The sequence below is a fragment of the Oncorhynchus clarkii genome, chromosome 6 (assembly GCF_045791955.1).
Source record: "Oncorhynchus clarkii lewisi isolate Uvic-CL-2024 chromosome 6, UVic_Ocla_1.0, whole genome shotgun sequence".
NCBI classification, from domain to species: domain Eukaryota; kingdom Metazoa; phylum Chordata; class Actinopteri; order Salmoniformes; family Salmonidae; genus Oncorhynchus; species Oncorhynchus clarkii.
In genome coordinates, this window is record NC_092152.1 from 39,141,982 (window position 1) to 39,158,576 (window position 16,595).

The following is a 16,595-nucleotide window of genomic DNA, read 5'->3' on the forward strand; positions in this document are numbered from 1 at the left end:
TGTCTTGGCTCATGTTGGACAGTGCTGTTAGCGTTCTGGATGAACAGTAGCACATGTCCAATGGACACACTGGCTGCATGCTAAACAACACAGAGCCTGAGCCAGCCATAATGGAGGAGCTTATCTAGTATGCACACAGAATACTGCCTGCCTGGGACTACTGTATACCAGACCTGTGTTCCAACACTATTGGGAACTATTTCAAATACTTTAGCTGGGTTTGACTGGTACAATGGAACCAATACAATAGTTGCAAAACTATAAACCCTGTACATCTGTCACTCCAGGCTGTCTAAAGCAAATGCTTAAAGTATTTGAAAGATTTCAAATAGTGTTTGAACACAGGTCTGGTATGTAAAGAGAAAGCAGGGAGCAGATTATGTTCCTTCCTACCTCTATTCTAATTGGGTCTGTCTCCATCCATCACCCCTGCACATTACTGGTACCTACAACCTGTTGGGTGGCACACAAACCCTACTCAGTAACAGCTGGTCAGCAGTATTACAGTACAATTGATCCTCAAAGTGCATTTCACAGCTAAATGTGTGGAACACTCACTGCTCTATCCTCAAGTTTTGAGGAAGTGTGCATTCTAGTGATGCACAAACAAACACTCTTATTGTTGTATTTAGTTTACTCCAATTAGGGGAGGGGTGGTAGAGTTATGGGAAAAAGAAGGAAAATATATTTAAAACAATTATTTAAAAACATTTATGGGGATTTGAAATTATGCAGACAATTGATTGATATAATTGATATAATCCGCAATATATCAGCAATATTAAAGCTGATCTACCCTCTAAAAACAAAAACAAAAAACACTCAGGTACTTTGAGAGTTATCTATTGTGACTTGATAATGTGATAGGTCTGTCAGTACAGTACAATACTGTCATACATTTCGTTTACTGGAGTTATCTTCTTATCCACGCGTGATGGAGATTGGCACATCTAGGCAGGCTTGCTAGCTTAGGCATAGACCTCTTTTCATGGATATAAGATACTCACATGGAGACATGGACCACTCATGACACAACAGTTTAGATTTCCGAATTCATTGTTTCATCTCTGTAGTTATTGATTGAAGTTGTAGGTGCAGTCTAGCTCAGACAGAACGGGAATATCTTGACCGTCCTGACCAGCTAATTTGAATGTACATCATACAAAGCTATAACAAACCGGATATTATACAGTACATCCTTATATACTCTTGGCTAACAGGAAACTGTTACCAGTAACCATAGTAACCCAAACTAACCCTTGTTACAATACTAAACAGTACAGTAGGTCCATCCTTTCCAACACAAACTGAAGACATTAAATCAGAATATAATTTAAATATTATTGAGAAGATCAAATATAAATGAAAAGGAAACGTATATGTTCAAACTACAATAATTATTTCATAAATCCTTAAGCCTTCTCTGAAGGTGTAGAAGGTTCCCCACTGCCCTAGAGGATTCCAAAGCTTGCCAAGAGGCATTGAAATGGAGCCGTTTTCCTTTAAATGGCAGGTTTCTCGGAAAGAGAGTGTCACGGTCACCTCTCTCCACTCTATTCTGTAACAACTGAGGGGGAAAGGTAAACAAAAGTCATTCAGGTCTAGCATCTGTAGAATTTGATTGAATCCTAACAGAGTTAGAATTCATTCCATCCGACATTGAAGTGAGTTCAGTTTCGCATGTATTTAAATGCACCTTTATAGTTATAATGTCTCAGAGTCACCTCACCTCCAATGTATTCTGCAACAACAGAGGAGAAAGGCAAACAAAAGTCATTCAGGTTTATGTAAGTTACCACAAAATAATCATCATCCTCACCTCTCCTTTTCCCTGCAATTCAAGTGAGCCATGAAATGAGAGCGAGAAATAGGGATTCTGTAAACAAAAAGGGGAGAGGAACCAGAGAGCGTAACTGTATTGTTTATAAACTGTAGAATAACCTGCCAAAATGTCTTCTTTCCATACATACATTTGAATGCTTGAATTACTGAGACGCAGTTCTGATTGCAGTATGGTTATTACACTCATTCTCCATTTCCAATTAAAGCATATGAGAAGGCATGAAGGACTTTCCCACAGCACGCAACCTGGAGAGTGACAGGGAAGTGTGGAGCCGTGGAGAGTATGTAGGAGAGAGAATGTCAGCGGTGTGGGAGAAGGACACTGCAAATCAGTGTGAGAGAAGGTGAGAAAGGATGGAGGAGAGGGGGAAGAGGAGTGTGATGATGACAAAGTATGACCTTTTGAACTTCCATCAAGACCCACAACAATGAATGTAGAGATTTCTAAATGTCGTGGATTGTGTCTCCTAAATGTCACCCTATTCGATAGATAGTTTACTACTTTTGACAAGAGCACTATGGGCCTTGGTCTAAAGTAATGCACAATGAAGGGAACAGGGCATCATTTTGGACGGATCCAAATAGAAATGTGAAGAAACGACTGCAGGGTGCAATGAGGAGGAAGAGAATCCCTCCCGGCATACAGCGTAGATGTCTACATTACGTGCCATAGCCTACTAATCAGTATGGGGGTGAGTGTTCACTCATGTGTTGATCACATGGTCCAGTGGGTATATCACATCCTCTCCCCATCATTAAGCACTTTGAGAGCACAACTTGGCCATGTGCCATAGCAGGGCAGAATCCATCTAACCCGAAGAGAATTACATACACACACACACACACACCTACACACACATACGCACACTGGAACACCATCACAGGGCAGAATGATCCCTCTACCATAACATAATCTATCAAACCAACCTTTCCAAACCATTCATCACTCAAACTAGGATATATTTCAGAACCTATTCTATAAAATTGGTTCTGAGTTGCTGAGATGAATAACATACCAATCCCATATGGGCCTTTCTCTGAATTGAATGCACATATTAAGCGCATTATCATAGGGGTTCCATCCTAATTATCTGTACTGTTGTGCGGTAGTATGCACATTGCTCATAGTTTTTACTGGACTTGTAGGGGTGTAAAGCTCAGCGCCCTCCCGGAGTGCAGGAGCTGTTTTTAGAAGCTTCACTGCTTGCTGACGCACATCAGAGGTACATTAACATATACCCTCCCACTCAGCAAACAGCAGCAGACAGAAATAGCTGCACAACGGAACTTAGGTTTGCCCTACAGGCCCAGGCCAAAAGTAGTGCACTATATAGAGAATAGGGTGCCTGTCACGACATCCGCCGAAGTCGGCTCCTCTCCTTGTTCGGCGGCGTTCGGCGGTCGACGTCACCGGCTTTCTAGGCTTTCTAGCCATCGCGGCTCCATTTTTCATGTATCTATTTGTTTTGTCTTATTCCCTTCACACCTGGCTTTCATTCCCCAATCAATCTATATATGTATTTATTCCTCTGTTCCCCATCATGTCTTTGTGTAAGATTGTTTGTGTTACGTGTATTTTGGAATTGTGGATAATGTTACTCGCATTACTTTTGTCTATGTTCCGTGTTTGGGCACATTTTATGTTACTTTGTGCTGTCATTTTGGAACGGAATAAAAAGTGTGCCTGTTCACTACACTCTGCTCTCCTGCACCTGACTTCGCCTCCAATACACGCTCCTTACAGTGCCATTCGGGAAGCAGCCTCAGTAGGTGCTATTCTTACCTGCAGATCCGTCCATCACCACTCCCTAATACTGGACCAATCAGACCAGCTCCCTTACTGTCAACAAGAGGCCAAGGCTCAGGCCCCGATAATAGCACCCTACAGTCTTTACTGTTCCTTTAGGAGAACCCTTTGATGTAACTATTTTTGGCCACAACTATTTTTGTAACTATTTTTGGCCATAGCATCATCACCTGCCAAAGCATTTCATTTGCACTGTAGAGTCTTAAAAAGCTTTAGCTCCATAACTAGACAATCTGCCTTTCCTATTCTGGGAATGTATGTGTGTGGACACCTAGTTCAAGGCTGAATCTCTATGAATGTATTTATTTCTATATACGGTATAGAAAATGCTGGATCAAAATGGATAATCAACTGCGCTTGCTTCGTATTCCCCATGTCAAGTTCAATAATAGATATTTCAGATTGGTGTTGTCCTTGAACTCCTCATAGACTCTTGAAACATAAGATTCTGTGTAGACGGTCCACACTTAAAATCAAGTTCTCAAAGGTCCTTATATACTCCATCAAAGAAAAACGTTTTATTGGTCGAAAGTAGTGCACTATGGAAAACACTCTTAGGTTATTTTACCTTTATTTAACTAGGCAAGTCAGGTAAGAACATTTTCTTATTTTACAATGACGGCCTGCCCCGGCCAAACATTCCCCTAACCCGGACGACACTGGGCCAGTTGTGCGGCGACCTATGGGACTCCCGATCACGGCTCAAACCAGCGTCTCTAGTGACACATCTTGCACTGAGATGCAGTGCATTAGACCGCTGCGCCACTCGGGATCTGACTCGAGAGCCTCGGGAGCCCCTGAAACTACACTCTTAGAAGAAAAAGTTGCTATCTAGAACCTAAAAGAGTTCTTTGGCTGTCCCCATAGAAGAACACTTTGAATAACTGAAAATAATTGGAAAAAAACATGCTTATTTTATTTCATAATATACATAATTTAAAACGGCCAAGTTCTATTCACAACGGTATTCAGTTGGTAAGAGACAGACATTCAGTAAATACTAGGAATAGATTGTCCACCATCTATGTGTTATTCAGACAGAAAAGAGAAATAGGCAAAATAACATTTCGATTTAGAGCAATAAAGAAATTGAATAAATTAACTGAGCGAACCAATATATAAATTTAAACATTACTTTAAAACGATTTAAATATAATACATAGAAATGTTGTGGGACTATAGTAGATGAAGAATCAATATTTTTTAGATTGAGTATTTATTGGGTCATTATGTTAGTATATATGTTAGTATACAGTGCCTTGCGAAAGTATTCGGCCCCCTTGAACTTTGCAACCTTTTGCCACTTTTCAGGCTTCAAACATAAAGATATAAAACTGTATTTTTTTGTGAAGAGTAAACAACAAGTGGGACACAATCATGAAGTGGAACGACATTTATTGGATATTTCAAACTTTGTTAACAAATCAAAAACTGAAAAATTGGGCGTGCAAAATTATTCAGCCCCCTTAAGTTAATACTTTGTAGCGCCACCTTTTGCTGCGATTATAGCTTTAAGTCGCTTGGGGTATGTCTCTATCAGTTTTGCACATCGAGAGACTGACATTTTTTCCCATTCCTCCTTGCAAAACAGCTCGAGCTCAGTGAGGTTGGATGGAGAGCATTTGTGAACAGCAGTTTTCAGTTCTTTCCACAGATTCTCGATTGGATTCAGGTCTGGACTTTGACTTGGCCATTCTAACACCTGGATATGTTTATTTTCGAACCATTCCATTGTAGATTTTGCTTTATGTTTTGGATCATTGTCTTGTTGGAAGACAAATCTCCGTCCCAGTCTCAGGTCTTTTGCAGACTCCATCAGGTTTTCTTCCAGAATGGTCCTGTATTTGGCTCCATCCATCTTCCCATCAATTTTAACCATCTTCCCTGTCCCTGCTGAAGAAAAGCAGGCCCAAACCATGATGCTGCCACCACCATGTTTGACAGTGGGGATGGTGTGTTCAGGGTGATGAGCTGTGTTGCTTTTACGCCAAACATAACGTTTTGCATTGTTGCCAAAAAGTTCAATTTTGGTTTCATCTGACCAGAGCACCTTCTTCCACATGTTTGGTGTGTCTCCCAGGTGGCTTGTGGCAAACTTTAAACTACACTTTTTATGGATATCTTTAAGAAATGGCTTTCTTCTTGCCACTCTTCCATAAAGGTTTGTGCAATATACGACTGATTGTTGTCCTATGGACAGAGTCTCCCACCTCAGCTGTAGATCTCTGCAGTTCATCCAGAGTGATCATGGGCCTCTTGGCTGCATCTCTGATCAGTTTTCTCCTTGTATGAGCTGAAAGTTTAGAGGGACGGCCAGGTCTTGGTAGATTTGCAGTGGTCTGATACTCCTTCCATTTCAATATTATCGCTTGCACAGTGCTCCTTGGGATGTTTAAAGCTTGGGAAATCTTTTTTGTATCCAAATCCGGCTTTAAACTTATTCACAACAGTATCTCGGACCTGCCTGGTATGTTCCTTGTTCTTCATGATGCTCTCTGCGCTTTTAACGGACCTCTGAGACTATCACAGTGCAGGTGCATTTATACAGAGACTTGATTACACACAGGTGGATTGTATTTATCATCATTAGTCATTTAGGTCAACATTGGATCATTCAGAGATCCTCACTGAACTTCTGGAGAGAGTTTGCTGCACTGAAAGTAAAGGGGCTGAATAATTTTGCACGCCCAATTTTTCAGTTTTTGATTTGTTAAAAAAGTTTGAAATATCCAATAAATGTCGTTCCACTTCATGATTGTGTCCCACTTGTTGTTGATTCTTCACAAAAAAAATACAGTTTTATATCTTTATGTTTGAAGCCTGAAATGTGGCAAAAGGTCCCAAAGTTCAAGGGGGCCGAATACTTTCGCAAGGCACTGTATATATATATTTATTAATTTTTTCTTGGGCCTCCATAACTATATCTATTGTTTTTTTGTTGTTTTTTTTTGTTTGTTTTTTTCGAATTGGATTCATCCCCTCTACCACAAGGAACCCCACTAATCCTACCGATGGAAACGCTAATAACAGACCTCCATCCTATGCTAGCTTGTTACCGATGGCCCGGCTAAATCGCCGTGACCCCAACCAACCTCACTACTCACTGGACCCTTTTGATCACTCAACTAAGCCTGCCTCTCCTTAATGTCAACATGCCTTGTCCATTGCTGTTCTGGTTAGTGTTTATTGGCTTATTTCACTGTAGAGCCTCTAGTCCTGCTCACTATACCTTATCCAACCTATTAGTTCCACCACCCACACATGCGATGACATCTCCTGGTTTCAATGATGTTTCTAGAGACAATATCTCTCTCATCATCATTCAATACCTAGGTTTACCTCCACTGTATTCACATCCTACCATACCTTTGTCTGTACATTATACCTTGAAGCTATTTTATCGTCCCCAGAAACCTCCTTTTACTCTCTGTTCCAGACGTTCTAGATGACCAATTCTTATTGCTTTTAGCCATACCCTTATCCTACTCCTCCTCTGTTCCACTGGCGATGTAGAGGTGAATCCAGGCCCTGCAGTGCCTAGCTCCACTCCTATTCCCCAGGCGCTCTCTTTTGATGACTTCTGTAACCGTAATAGCCTTGGTTTCATGCATGTTAACATTAGAAACCTCCTCCATAAGTTTGTTCTATTCACTGCTTAGGAAGACCACCAAAAATTCGGACATTTTCATCCCAAACTACAACATTTTCAGACAAGAACTGCCAAAGGGGGCGGTGTTGCAATCTACTGCAAAGATAGCCTGCAAAGTACTGTCCTACTATCCAGGTCTGTACCCAAACAATATGAACTTCTACTTTTAAAAATCCACCTCTCTAAAAACAAGTCTCTCACCGTTGCCGCCTGCTATAGACCACCCTCTGCCCCCAGCTGTGCTCTGGACACCATATGTGAACTGATTGCCCCCCATCTATCTTCAGAGCTCGTGCTGCTAGGCGACCTAAACTGGAACATGCTTAACACCCCAGCCATCCTACAATCTAAGCTTGATGCCCTCAATCTCACACAAATTATCAATGAACCTACCAGGTACCTCCCCAAAGCCTTAAACACGGGCACCCTCATAGATATCATTCTAACCAACTTGCCCTCTAAATACACCTCTGCTGGCTTCAACCAAGATCTCAGCGATCACTGCCTCATTGCCTGCATCCGTAATGGGTCAGCGGTCAAACGACCTCCACTCATCACTGTCAAACGCTCCCTGAAACACTTCAGCGAGCAGGCCTGTCATGACTTCTGCCGAAGTCGTTGCCTCTCCTTGTTCGGGCGGTGCTCGGCGTTCAACGTCACCGGTCTTCTAGCCATCATTGATCCGTTTTTCATTTTCCATTGGTTTTTTCTTGTCTTACCACACACCTGTTTTCAATCCCATTCATTACCTGTTGTGTATTTAACCCTCTGTTTCCCCTCATGTCTTTGTCAGAGATTGTTTATTTGTTGTGTTGGTGCGCGACGGGTCCTCGTACCCATGTTTTTTCATGTCTTTACTTTTTAGTGTTATGGAGCATGTTCTGTTGACATTTATTAAAAGACTCCATTTTGACTCTCCTGCGCCTGACTTCCCTGCCACCTATACACACGACGCTGACAAGGCCTTTCTAATCGACCTGGCCGGGGTATCCTGGAAGGATATTGATCTCATCCCGTCAGTAGAGGATGCCTAGTTATTTAAAACAATTTTTTTTTAAATTTTTTACATTTATTTATTTATTTTTAAAATGCCTTCCTAACCATCTTAAATAAGCATGCCCCATTCAAGAAATTTAGAACCAGGAACAGATATAGCCCTTGGTTCTCCCCAGGCATGACTGCCCTTAACCAACACAAAAACATCCTATGGCGTTCTGCATTAGCATCGAACATCCCCGGTGATATGCAGCTGTTCAGGGAAGCTAGATACCATTATACACAGGCAGTTAGAAAAGCCAAGGCTAGCTTTTTCAAGCAGAAATTTGCTTCCTGCAACACTAACTCAAAAAAGTTCTGGGACACTGTAAAGTCCATGGAGAATTAGAACACCTCCTCCCAGCTGCCCACTGCACTAAAGATAGGAAACACTGTCACCACTGATAAATCCACTATAATTGAGAATTTCAATAAGCATTTTTCTACGGCTGGCCATGCTTTCCACCTGGCTACTCCTACCCCGGTCAACAGCACTGCACCCCCCCACAGCAACTCGCCCAAGCCTTCCCCATTTCTCCTTCTCCCAAATCCAGTCAGCTGATGTTCTGAAAGAGCTGCAAAATCTGGACCCCTACAAATCAGCCGGGTTAGACAATCTGGACCCTTTCTTTCTAAAATTATCTGCCGAAATTGTTGCCACCCCTATTACTAGCCTGTTCAACCTCTCTTTTGTGTCGTCTGAGATTCCCAAAGATTGGAAAGCAGCTGCGGTCATCCCCCTCTTCAAAGGGGGGAACACTCTTGACCCAAACTGCTACAGACCTATATCTATCCTTCCCTGCCTTTCTAAGGTCTTCGAACGCCAAGTCAACAAACAGATTACCGACCATTTCGAATCTCACCATACCTTCTCTGCTATGCAATCTGGTTTCAGAGCTGGTCATGGGTGCACCTCAGCCACGCTCAAGGTCCTAAACGATATCTTAACCACCATAAGAAGCATTACTGTGCAGCCGTATTCATTGATCTGACCAAGGCTTTCGACTCTGTCAATCACCACATCCTCATCGGCAGACTCGACAGCCTTGGTTTCTCAAATGATTGCCTCGCCGGGTTCACCAACTACTTCTCTGATAGAGTTCAGTGTGTCAAATCGGAGGGTCTGCTGTCCGGACCTCTGGCAGTCTCTATGGAGGTGCCACAGGGTTCAATTCTTGGACCGACTTTCTTCTCTGTATACATCAATGATGTCGCTCTTGCTGCTGGTGAGTCTCCGATCCACCTCTACGCAGACGACACCATTCTGTATACTTCTGGCCCTTCTTTGGACACTGTGTTAACAAACCTCCAGGCAAGCTTCAATGCCATACAACTCTCCTTCCGTGGCCTCCAATTGCTCTTGAATACAAGTAAAACTAAATGCATGCTCTTCAACCGATCGCTGCCCGCACCTGCCTGCCCGTAAAACATCACTACTCTGGACGGCTCTGACTTAGAATACGTGGACAACTACAAATACCTAGGTGTCTGGTTAGACTGTAAACTCTCCTTCCAGACCCACATCTCCAATCCAAAGTTAAATCTAGAATTGGCTTCCTATTTTGCAACAAAGCATCCTTCACTCATGCTGCCAAACATACCCTTGTAAAACTGACCATCCTACCAATCCTCGACTTCGGCGATGTCATTTACAAAATAGCCTCCAATACCCTACTAAATTGGATGCAGTCTATCACAGTGCAATCCGTTTTGTCACCAAAGCCCCATATACTACCCACCATTGCGACCTGTACGCTCTTGTTGGCTGGCCCTCGCTTCATACTCGTCGCCAAACCCTCTGGCTCCATGTCATCTACAAAACCCTGCTAGGTAAAGTCCCCCCTTATCTCAGCTCGCTGGTCACCATAGCATCACCCACCTGTAGCACGCGCTCCAGCAGGTATAGCTCTCTGGTCACCCCCAAAACCAATTATTTCTTTGGCCGCCTCTCCTTCTAGTTCTCTGCTGCCAATGACTGGAACGAACTACAAAAATCTCTGAAACTGGAAACACTTATCTCCCTCACTAGCTTTAAGCACCAACTGTCAGAGCAGCTCACAGATTACTGCACCTGTACATAGCCCACCTATAATTTAGCCTAAACAACTACCTCTTTCCCTACTGTATTTATTTAATTTATTTATTTTGCTCCTTTGCACTCCATTATTTTTATTTCTACTTTGCACATTCTTCCACTGCAAATCTACCATTCCAGTGTTTTACTTGCTATATTGTATTTACTTTGCCACCATGGACTCTTTTTTTGCCTTTACCAAAAGGCAAAACATTGTATATAGACTTGTTTATACTGTATTATTGACTGTATGTTTGTTTTACTCCATGTGTAACTCTGTGTCGTTAACCATGCCTACATGGTTAAATAAAGGTGAAATAAAAATAAATAAATAAATAAAATATTATGTATGTTTGTAATAGTGTGTTATATGTGAAAATGTGTTCGTATTATACATTGTATTTCAATGTTTAAGACTTGGAAAATTTGTCCAAATGGGGACTAAAAGAGATCCTAATCAAATCAAAAATCAAATCAAATAACTATTTTTGATTCCAGGTAGAGCTCTTTTGGGTTCCATGTGGAACCCTCTATGGTAAGGGTTCCCTTTATTCCTAAGAGTGTAGTTCTAAAACAAAGACTTTGTTGAAGGGCGCCCTTGTCCTCTCCTCCCTGGATGTCACTGACAATCATTATGAGCAGCTTGTAAACATAAAACTGCACTTATAGCCCAAATGTATTTTTGTTCATGTCTGAATTACCAACATGATCTCAAACATTAAAATTTAATTTGGGTCACAACAAAATTTCAAAAAGATTCCAACTTTGCCAACTTACACTCAAATTAACCCAACACATGAATTATCCATATGTAGCAGCAGACATGATAATTCCTCAAATATAAACCTTCTATCCAACTATCTTGATTCCCACTATGCAATTTAGATTATACTAATATTTTCACATTTGTTTTTTAAAGGGGTAAGGGATTTGAAAAAACAACAGAGCAGTCTGTTGTTTTTCAAATCCCAATCAAAGCATTGTTTGATCTCGACATTTCCACTCATCAAAAACACACTAAAGAGAGTTGAAGAATGATTCATCAGAAGTCCACAGGGTCCTCTCTCTTCCAATGGTTTAATATTCCACCTGTCAATCAACCAACCTGTGCACCCGGGTGAAATGTCTATCCCTAGTCAGTCTCAGAGGTGGTCTGGCTCATTACTATGTAAATCCTCTTCATTGTCATAGATTCCCTCTTCCCCACTGTCTGCTTGAAATTCAAAACAACAACAGACATTACACGTTCTGTAATGGCTCAATTCAAATCTAAAGAGAGCCCACATTGCTGTCTTTGCCGGCAAGATCTTACAGTGTCCCTTCTAAATTGGACGTATTACGGATGAACGTCTATTTTCGATGCATTCATTCTGTGTGGTGACAGGGGTAAGTCCGCGTGGTTACAGGGTTAAAACTGAAGCAACTCAAAGGTTAACAGTTTAGGTATTAATTCAGAGTGATTAAGGTTAGGGCTGTGGTTCGGGGATGGCTAAACACAATAACGTATTTGTTTCCCTCAACTATCGTCAAGTATTCTCACGGCTTGTGACAGCACTGCGAATTGTGGTGGTACAGTGGTCTAAGCAGTACATTCCAGTTCTGAGCATAACAAGTTTGCATCCAGAGCGGGGCAATCATTTTTATGCCAAGAAAGGCATATATCAATGTTTTCAGGACCTTTTTAAAACATCAGAAAATGTATATTTCTAGTGATCAGGCTGGTCTGTGCACTCTTTTCATCATGTACAGTATTGCTCTACTTTCAAATACCACATTTCTATATTCATTTGAGTGTACTAGCTATCATGACAACAGCCCACTGGGCACAGATGTCAGTTCAACGTCTAGTTTTGATTTTCATTCGGTTGAGTTGTCAACTAACGCAAATTCAACGTGAAATCAACAACAAATGTCACCATGTCATTGGATTTAGGTTAAAAGCTGGGTGTAATAAATACGAATTGCCCTTACATTGATGACTTTATGCAATTCCTAATCAGTTTTCAATGTTGATTCAACGTCGTCACATAAATTATTTTGGGTTGAAATGACATGGAAACAATGTTGATTCAACCAGCAGAAGATGGCAGCTGGCTACACAAGACTTAAGATCAGCCAACTCAGTAACGCCTTCTCAATCTGGTGACGTAAATATGATATATATTGTTAATTAAATGTATACAAGATCAAGCCAAAAGACTAGTTGGAATGAATTTACCATGGTTCACCAAGTGTTGAGAAATGTCACCTTGCTCTCACTGTACTCTATTCACCATGTACAGTTCCTATTCAGTTTTCAATGTTGATTCAACGTCATCACATAATTTAATTTAAAAAAACTGTCTTTTGGCTTGATCTTGTATACATTTAATTAACAATGTAAATCATATTTTGGTCACCAGATTGAGAAGGCGTTACTGAGTTGGCTGATCTTTAGTCTTGTGTAGCCAGCTGCCATCTTCTGCTGTTCACTCCAAGAAGCCAGGACATCAAGGCTTCCTGCCTCTGAATAGGTCAACCCAGGTAGTATTAAAGGGGACACAATCACATAACCAGATCTGCGTACCAGGCAGGTAGAAAGCACAGGCATTTATAAAGAAAAACCCAATTTTGCCGCTCAATCATTCTCGCTCTGATCCACCAACATGCCACCTGATGTCGTGTGTGTGTGTGTGTGTGTGTGTGTGTGTGTGTGTGTGTGTGTGTGTGTGTGTGTGTGTGTGTGTGTGTGTGTGTGTGTGTGTGTGTGTGTGTGTGTGTGTGTGTGTGTGCCTCTCAGCTGCCTCTCACTCTAACCTGCTGTCAGCGGGTTATTTTCCCCATCAACAAGGCTTAATTACTGAACTGCCCCCTAGCCGTCTGGGGACTTGGGCCCTGACCTAGGTGGATGTCATTATCATTACCCATAGACAGACACACACAGACACAGACACATGCACACACACGTGCACACGCATACACACACACAGTCCTACTGTATTGTCCTCCACATTGCATTGTTACACAGAGGACCTTACCATGTACAGCAGGTAGGAGACTGCCACATACCTGGGAAAGGAATTACGTTTTACTGCGGGATGCGTCCTAAATGGTACCCTATTCCCTATATTGTGCACTTCTTTTGACCAGGGAACATAGAGCTCAAAAGCATAGGAAATAGCGTTCCCTTTGAGATGCAAGCCTGCATGATTCATACAGTATCTGACACGTTATGCCAACTTTGTCTCACCTGTCCACGGTATTAGTCAGTTCAGAGAAGTTAGAAAACCTGGCAAGGTGTGGGTGTGGTGAATCTGTAATGCTGCACACTGAGTCAGGTCTTCACTGTTCATCATTCAGACAAAAGCGTTTTGAAGAAGAGACATAGATCAGCATTCATTACATCTATGATTTGACAAGCTTCAGCTTTGAAACATGTCAAGGTCATTCTCCTGACATGACTGTAAGAGAGAGCGAGGGAGAGATTAAGGACAACTTTAACTATGTACAGACTCAGTGAGCATAGCCTTGCTATTGAGAGAGGCCGTCGTAGGCAGACCTGGCTCTCAAGAGAAGTCAGGCTATGTGCACACTGCCCACAAAATAAAGTGGAAACTGAGCTGCACTTCCTAACCTCCTGCCAAATGTATGACCATATTAGAGACACATATTTCCCTCAGATTACACAGACCCACAAAGAATCCGAAAACAAACCCAATTCTGATAAAGTCCCATATCTAATGGGTGTATAACCACAGTGTGCCATCACCACAGCAATATTTGTGACCTGTAACCACAAGAAAAGTGCAACCAGTGAAGAATGAACACCATTGTAAATACAACCCATATTTATGTTGATTTATTATCCCTTTTTTACTTTAACTATTTGCACATACACTGTATATAGATACAATATGACATTTGAAATGTCTTTAATGTTCACTGTTCATGTCACGACTCCGACCGAAGGTGGCTCCCCTTCCCGTTCGGGTGGCGCTCGGCGGTCGTCGTCGCCGGCCTACTAGCTGCCACTGATTATTTCCTCCCCCTCCTTATGTGTTTATTGAGTGCACCTGTTTTGAGTTGGATAATATTAGTGAGGCTTTATTAGTCAGCCGGCCCGCCTGGTTCCTTGTGCGGGATTAATTATTGTGACCTTCTGTTTCGTGTAAACTTGTGTGCACGTCTGTGAGTTACGTGCTTTCCCATTTCGTGGGTTTTTCCTGGACAGTTTAAGTCCCCCTGTTTGGGGCGTTTGTTTTGTATTTCGCCCTGTGTTTTCGTGGGGTTGGCTTATGTTCGCCGTTGTTGTGCATTAAAATAGCACTCCCCTGAACTCTCTGCTTCATGCGCCTGACTTCTCACCCACTACACTCAGAACGTTACAGTTCATTTTAATTGTTTATTTCACTTTTGTTTATTATCTACTTCACTTGCTTTGGCAATGTTAACATATGTTTCCCATGACATTAAAGCCCTTGAATTGAATTGAGAGAGAAATAATTGAGAGAAAGAGAAATAAAGATAAATAAATACAGCAGACTATCATTGTTGATGAATTGATAATCTAGGAGATATCAAGAAGCTTGCTTTAAGTCTGACATTTCTTCCAAATTCCCTTGAAAACGAAGCATGGGTGTCACGCCCTGACCGTAGAGAGCCTTTTAATGTCTCTATTTGGTTTGGTCAGGGTGTGATTTGGGGTGGGCATTCTATGTTTTGTTTTCTATGATTTTGTGTTTCTATGTTTTGACCGGGTATGGTTCTCAATCAGGGACAGCTGTCTATCGTTGTCTCTGATTGGGAACCATACTTAGGTAGTCCTTTTTCCTCCTTTCTGTGTGGGAAGTTGGCTTTGTTTGTTGGCACTATAGCCTTAAGCGTCACGGTTGTTTTTGTATTGTTTATTGTTGGCGTCATCCTAAATAAAGAGGGAATGTGTACGCTCACCACGCTGCACCTTGGTCCAGTTCTTTCGACAGCCGTGACAATGGGATTTCAACAGGCATGCACCCACACTTCAGGCTATTCTCTTCCCTAGACTGCACAGTAGTTGGCTGCACCTAAATTGGGGAGGAAGGTCTCGTTGTAATGGCTGGAACAGAATCAGTGAAATGGTATCAAATACTGTAGATCAAACACATGGTTTCCATGTTTAGTGCCATTCCATTGGTGCCGTTCCGGCCATTATTAACTTCTTTGGGATAGGGGGCGGTATTTTGACGTCCGGATGAAAAGCGTGTCCAAAGTAAACTGCCTGCTGCTCAGGCCCGGAAGCTAGGGTATGCATATAATTGGCAGATGGGGATAGAAACACTCTAAAGTTTCTAAAACTGTTAAAATAATGTATGTGAGTATAACAGAACTGAAATGGCAGGCGAAACCCAGAGGACAAAAAAAATAAAATTCAGCATACCACTGATTTCAATGACTACCACTTTTATAATAGGGCGAAATGGTCCCCGATTGCAGTTCCTAGGGCTTCCACTAGATGTCAACAGTCTTTAGAAAGAGTTTCAGGCTGGTTTTTGGAAAAATGAGGGAGAAGTTGTAGTTTTTCTAAGTGGCTCCCATTTTGGCTGTAGTGTTTCCAAGTGCATGGCCGAGAGAGAGCATTCTTTTTGTTTATCTCCGGTAAAGACAATAACGATTCTCCGTCTTAAATTTGATTGTTTATTTGCATATTAGGGTACCTATGATTTGATTATAAACGTTGATAGACTTGTTTGGATAAGTTTATTGGTAACGTTTGGGATTCATTTTGAATGCATTTTGAAGGAGGGAAACCGAGGGGATTATTGACTGAAGCGCGCCAGCTAAACTGAGTTTTTCAGTATAAAGAAGGAATTTATCGAAACAAAAGGACCATTTGTAATGTAACTGGGACATTTTGGAGTGCCAACAGAAGAAGATCTTCAAAGGTAAGGCATATATTATATCGCTATTTCTGACTTTCGTGTCGCAACTCCCTGGTTGAAAATGATTTGTTATGCATTTGTGTGCTGGACGCTGTCCTCAGATAATCGCATGGTTTGCTTTCACCGTAAAGCCCTTTTGAAATCTGATTAACAACAAGTTAAGATGTATTTTTATGTATTGCACTTGTGATTTCATGACAGCTTAATATGTATAGTCATTTAATTTGAATTTGGCGCTCTGCCATTTCACCGGATGTTGGCCAGGTGGGACGCTACCGTCCCAAGTATCCA